Source organism: Arvicanthis niloticus, chromosome 11 (genome assembly GCF_011762505.2).
Source record: "Arvicanthis niloticus isolate mArvNil1 chromosome 11, mArvNil1.pat.X, whole genome shotgun sequence".
NCBI lineage: Eukaryota > Metazoa > Chordata > Mammalia > Rodentia > Muridae > Arvicanthis > Arvicanthis niloticus.
Window position 1 is genome coordinate 56,335,365 of NC_047668.1, and position 6,750 is coordinate 56,342,114.

The 6,750-nt window shown below is 40.6% G+C and overlaps 1 long non-coding RNA gene across 1 annotated transcript; it reads left to right on the plus strand.

The window, feature by feature from the left end:
- The first annotated feature begins 304 nt into the window (after positions 1-304).
- LOC143443895 (uncharacterized) lies at positions 305-5,452 on the plus strand. The gene is made up of 3 exons (XR_013113286.1): positions 305-382; positions 973-1,024; positions 2,750-5,452. It is a non-coding gene; the product is annotated as an uncharacterized LOC143443895 (long non-coding RNA).
- The last annotated feature ends 1,298 nt before the right edge of the window (positions 5,453-6,750 follow it).

Sequence of the window (6,750 nt, forward strand, 5' to 3'; positions counted from 1 at the left end):
CAGATGCCATAGTGTGCATGCGGAGGTCAATGGGAGAACTTGTGGAAACTGTTTCACTCCTTTTCCTAGGTGAGCTCCAGAGATGAAACCCAGGTCCTCAGGCTTGGTGTCAAGCACCTTTGCCTACAGAGCCAACTCACTGCTTCCTTACTATATTTAATAAATCATTCACTAGTAAATTAGTAACTAATGATATGATTGTAGAAGACAGCTGAGTTAATACCTGATATAAAACATATCAATATCCCATGGGCAAGATGAGATGTACTGTCAGTAAAATCTCCAATCTATAACATAAATCTAACTTTCTTGTTTCTTTTGTTGTGTGTGTTTCTCTAGGCTTCAACACAACAAATTCATCAAGAGATCAAGAAACTCACAGGTCAGAATGACTCTATCCCTTATTGTTAGCTCAAGGCTGATGTCAGATCAGCTGTGTTTCTGCTTTAAGACTCTGGTCTTTGACAGCGTGTGGAAGAAAGTTGAAAAAGAGGGTGTGGCTAGAGTAGAGCCATCTTTCTAACATCTTCACTTCCAAAGTCATGCAAACAGCCCCATAACCCCTCCACGGTCCCTTTCCCCGTGCTTCTGTGTCCTGGGTGTTTTTTATGGAAAGCCCAAAGTATGGGAAAGAAACTCGGTGGGTCAGGACAAAGAATAACTACCAGGAGTTTGACAAGGGAGGTCTGTTACCTTGATTCTTCTACTATGGATTCGGGGTAGACATCTTTAAAGAAAAAGGTGTATCAGGATCTCTGTGTCTCCCACTGCTACGTTCCCATCCCCATGCTTCTAATGGGGGCACTTCTGGTCCATGATGAAGACAGCAGAGCTTATGGACTTTTCAAACCTTGATAGCTGTGCCATGCCATTAATTAGCTTCATGACAGGCATGACTGTTAAGTGAAGGGGGTTCTGATAGATGATATCAGTAGTTACTATGCTAAATAGTTTCTTTACTCCTATTCCCAGTTTCACAATTGGAAGACTCCAGGAAGAATTTTATAGAAAGTGATCTGACAAGGTAAGAGTCTGTCTTCAGACTGTCCTACTGACTGTTTCACATCAACTTGATACAAGCTGGCATCATTTTTGGAAGATTACTCCTTCCAGATTGCCCTGTGGGCAAGCCTGTGGTGCATTGCCTTAACTGATGACTGATGTGGGAATGCCCAGCTCACTGTGGGTGGTGCCACCCCAGGCTGGTGGTCATAGGTGATATAAGAAGGCAGGGTGAGAAAGACATGAAAGCAAGCCAGGAAGCAGAGCCTCTGCGTCAGCTCCAGCCTCATGATGCCTGCCCTGAGTTCCTACCCTGACTTCCCTCCACAATGGAGTATGGAATTGAAAATTGAAAGATGAAACAAACTCTCAGACCCCAAGCATTTTATGGTCCTGGGGTTTCATCACAACAATAAAAACCCTAACTAAGACATTGCCTTAATTCTAAGTGCTAAAAGTATAAAACACCTGGTACTTTTACTTCATTGACTGTGGTAGCAATTGTCTTGTTCCTAAATTAACTTTCTCTTCTTATTGGTTAGCTTTCTGGTACTTTGCTATCACTTCAGTTCCACTGACCTACCCTGCTGTGTCCAGTATTTCAGGACTTCCTATGGGCTGGAACCAGGGCTATATATTATGGTCAATAGACAAGAGCTTTCAATGGCTCTTCCAACATCTGGAAAGTGCAAAGTTAGGAAAAAGAGTTTCTGGGTAGGGGGTAGAGAAATACTTAAAATAAAAGAAAGGAAGGAAGGAAGGAAGGAAGCAAGGAAGCAAGGAAGCAAGGAAGCAAGGAAGGAAGCAAGGAAGGAGAGTAAAAAGGGGGCAGGGAAACGAAAAAATTTTGAGCCATAAAGAACTATTATTTGAGATTTATTTGTATTTTATGTGTATGAGTAGTTTGCATGCATGTACATCTCTGCACCACATGCATGCCTGGTGCCCACAGAGGCCAGAATAGGGTATGCAATCCTCTGGTACTGGAGTTCCTGATGTTTGTGAACCAGCATGTGGGTGCTGAGAAACAAACCTGTATCTTCTGGAAGTGTAGTCACTGCTTTTAACTCCTGACTCATCTCTTTAACCCCCAAAGCAGTGAGGTTTTCTTTTTAATTAAAAATACACTTATTTGTTTTTAACTTTTCTCTCTGTTTTTGGTGCATGTGTGCACATGTGTGCTACATGTATATGGAGGTCAAAGGGCAAGCCACTGGTACCAGTTCTTTTCTAACATGTAGATCTTAGGGACTGAACTGAACTCACGTCATCCAGCTTAATGGCCAGTTGAATGGGAGTGTGTGTGTGTGTGTGTGTGTGTGTGTGTGTGTGTGTGTGTGTGTTTGTAAAACTTAGGTGTCATTCCTTGGATCTGCTCACCTCTTTTTAAAAATAAAGTCTCTCAGTCAGACTCACTAGTTAGCCTTGATTGGCCAGTGAGCCCCAAGGATGTGCTTGTCTCTGCTTCCCCAACACTGGGCACCATGTACTTTTATTGTTGTGTGTGCTCTGGGGATGGGGCACAGCATTTGTATGGCATGCACTTCACTGATTCATCTCCCTCACTTCTGGTAGAGGGATTCTTTACAGAAATAACTGATGCTTGTGAATACACCCCCTTTTCCACCCTCACCTCCCTTACACCAAAAATAGTTTGCACTTGAAATGACCACTTCTTTTGTTCTGTCCTAATTTTCCCACTACTGATTCCAAAGAAAACAACAACAAAAATCTCTTTGTTTTTCAGCTCAACATGTATGCAATGGGATTTACCAGAATCCCATGATACGTCTTCTTCCTCCATCTCTGACACTGCGGCTCAGGAGATTGTCCCACCTCACTGTTACTGTGAAAATGGGAAAACTTCTACTGACCACAGTATATCCTCTGAGTCCTCCAACGACAGCTCAATCCTGTCTTGTCCTCCAATCTTTTCTGAGCTGACGCCCAAGGTACCATGTTCAGCCAGAGACAGCATAAAGGTCACTGCGATGGCCTTGCGTCAGGTTATGGAGGCAATGGGAATGATCCAAGATTCATATTCAGAGGTAGCAGACTCCATATGGAAAATAAAAGATAAGACTAACTTATCATAGCCACTCTACCAAGCTGAAACAGTCAGTATACCTCCGAAGTCATCAAATCCGGGAATTGCATCACTAAAAGCAGCAAGTCCAGAGCATCAAATGAAGGAATCAAAGAGTATGGACTCAAGAGTAAACCAAATCACAGATATCTCAAAAGTAAGTCCTGTAGCATTGTTTCATCTCTTGGGTTCTAGGGGGCTGATTAGTGAATTATGTTCGCGTGTCACAGAATCAGCAGGACTAGCCCCAAAGCCACAAGACCCAGTCATGGAATCAGAGGGGGTAGATACATTGCATAAGGATCAAGCTGTAGAACCAGCAAAGATGAGTCCAGGGCCACATCATCCAGTCTTCAAAGCTAGGGAAAAGAGTCCGCAGCCTCAGCATAAAGTCATGGAAACATTAAACGTGGACTCAGGGTCACAGAATCAAGCCACAAAACAGATCAGGTTTACTCCTAGGCCACTTCAACGCCTATGGCCACCACCTAAAGTCCTGGATTCATCAAGGATGATTCCAGGATCATCTAAGAAATCCACACATGCTCTAAAGATAAACTCAGTGGTACAGGAGTCACCCACGGGAGTGATCACACCACTACAAGCTGGTTTGACTGCACAGTCAGTGGCTCAAACCAAAGAATCTCTAGAGTTGCCTTCTGCCCTCAAGGTTCAAGTCAGAGACTCCATAGGGATGACACCACATCAAGGCACAGAGTATGTGTCATTGACTCCCAAACTGCCTCATCAGGTCATGGACCCTTCCGAGTTCACCCCACGGCACCAAGACTTAGACTGTTCAGAGGTGAGCCCAAGGCAAAGTCACAAAATGATGGAACCTATGGGGTCGACCTCTGATACCTGGCCACAAAAGAAGAATCCTACAGAGATGACACCATCACATCATCAAATGACAGAATCTATGACAACAGCCCCAGGGGCACCAGATCTAGGGACAGTAGCTATAGGGATGAGCCAACAACATCAACTTGTAGAAATAAAAATAGATGGACCGCTGACCCCAATGGTGGTATCTACAGATTTGACCCCAGAACAACATCAGCAGAGAATACAGCCTGAGGAATTAACCACCATACCACAATTACAAACTGAGAAACCTGTCCCAGCAGCCACAGAGTCTCAGCTTCAAGATGTAATGTGTCAAAAGTTCATCTATGGTCTCCAGCAGCTGAACAGAAGACTTTGGGAGGGAGTCGTCAGTGTTGCCAGCTGTTGCTCGGACATCTCCGCTCATTGTCCCTTCTTTCCTTGCTTCTGGGACCCCTGGAGCCAATAATTCTCCTATGTTGAATGAGATGGTTCCAACCATTTTCATAGTTTGTATGTTTTTATTACCCGTAGGTAACAGGTGAAGAAGCTAATTGTTTTCTAAGGTCACCGAAGAACCAGTAAGCAGCATACTGCTTACTAATCACAAACAAGGCTTCCCTACCTGTGCACTCTAGTCATTTAACAACTTTCTAAAACCATTTCCAACTGTCAACAAAGAGTACTTGAAATGGTTGCTACTGCAACATTTATGCATTTAGAAACTCTCTTACATTTCCCTTTCAATATTACTTGAGCAATAACAAAATTCTGACAAACAATAAGAAAAAAATCCTGACAAACCTGCTAGAATGTCCTGCAGCATACAGGTTAAAGAATACTGAGCCCAGGCACCACCCCAAGAGATGTCTCCTCTATTGAAGTCAGTTTCAACCAAAAGCAGCAACAGTCTTTCTAGCTGTGGCTCATTCATAATCTCACATAGATGAATAGTTGGCCTGGTCGCATTTGCAATACATGCAAGAACCTGAAACACATTATGAAATCATGTGCTTAAAGTACCAGTTAAATTAAAAAATAGTAACAGAAACACTGACTGATATGACAGTTTTCTAAGCAGATGTTTAATTTTTCTATAAATTACTTAAAACAAAATACAAACAATGAAACCTTGCACATTAAATATTATATCAAGATTGGTTTGTTTGTTTGTTTATTTATTTATTTTCAATCAGGGTTTCTCTGTGTAACTCTAGCTGTCCTGGAACTCACTCTGTAGATGAGGCTGGCCTGCCTCTACCATGTTGACTATTGAAATTAAAGGAGTGAGGCACCAGGTACAGATTTTGTGACTGGTTTTAAATTTGGGCAAATATTTACAAATACACAATGAGTGTGCTGCAGGAAAACAATCATGGCATTCAAATCATGTATATTTCTGTTTGTGATTAGTAATTCACTTATGTTTATATACTTCCTATGTGAATTCATAGAAGATTAAAGATAGGCACACCCAAATTATCTACATTTCAAAGCCTCAAGTATTAACCAAATAAAAAATTGCATCTGATTTTCTCAGGAACCAAGTGAAAAGTACATTTTTAAACCTTTCAAGGCATAATAAGACAAGGAAAATGAACCCAAAAGAGAAAAACTAAAACAACTCTTCCTATTAGTCGTGTCAATCAAAAATTGAATTGCAGCTTACTTACCTTGCAGACAAACAGTAAGAGGTCTGCAACACATGTGAAATCCATGAAGAGGAGAAACAGGACAAGCTTTTGCACTACTCGGATACAGCGGTCATGGGCCAGAGTGAATGGAAGAGGCTCTATCTCAGGGCTCTCTTTTGTTGTTGTAACTTCAGTGTCTAAGTTAGAAAGAGACCACACTGCTTGTGCAGTGCAGGCGGATCAAGTCCTTAAAGTGCTGCATACAGAAATATACATGATTTAGAGCAATGTTTACTTAATAGAAACTTCTCAGTATATACTTTTGTAAGATGAAAATATCCAACATAGAACTTCTAATGCACAAAAATTTCATATATACCATAAGCTTCCAAGAAAAAATAAGGGAGGGTGTTTTGTTTGTGAGCCCGAACCGATGACCTTCCTGTCTTGTCTTGCAGATGCTCAGGTTACAGGCATCTTCACACCTAGCTAAAGATTAAAAGTTGTCTATATTGACTAGCATAAGTTATCTCCTATTTAAAGTACATGATATACAAAAGAATTGCATACAGGCCATTATATAGATAAAATCTAATATTTAAAACAAATCTTACCAAGATATTGGTTCAAATTATTTCAATATCTAGAAACGTACATGCTTTATAGAAATAGAAAATTTAGAAGTTAAGATTCAATGTTACTTAGGTCGTATGTAAATATTGAATATGAATACAAATTTAATGGGTGTTTACTGTTTTCTCTATTTTGAGACAATAGTCTTGCTTCTTGTAATCCACCTGCCTCAACCTATTTAATGTTGAGATTATGGGCAAACACCACCATGAGGAAAAAAATATTATTTAAAAAAATCACTGGAAAGACATTGTTTGAGTCATATGCACAGCTCAATACAAAGAAGTTTTAATGCCAAATCTAAATGTTTGCATAACATAACTAGAGAAAAAAGAAATGATAAGTATTTACTTATTTTTCTTTAAAAGGATAAGATCGTATTTATAATGCATTTTATTATACCATGAAAATAAGACAGAACCATCAATGTCAAATGATCAATCAGTAAAACTGCACAGGAACTACTTGATCTCTAATTTACTTATGCAGTATCCACTCTGAGGGTTACATACTAGGCAGTATCCACTCTGAGGGTTACATACTCGGCAGTATCCACTCTGAGGGTTA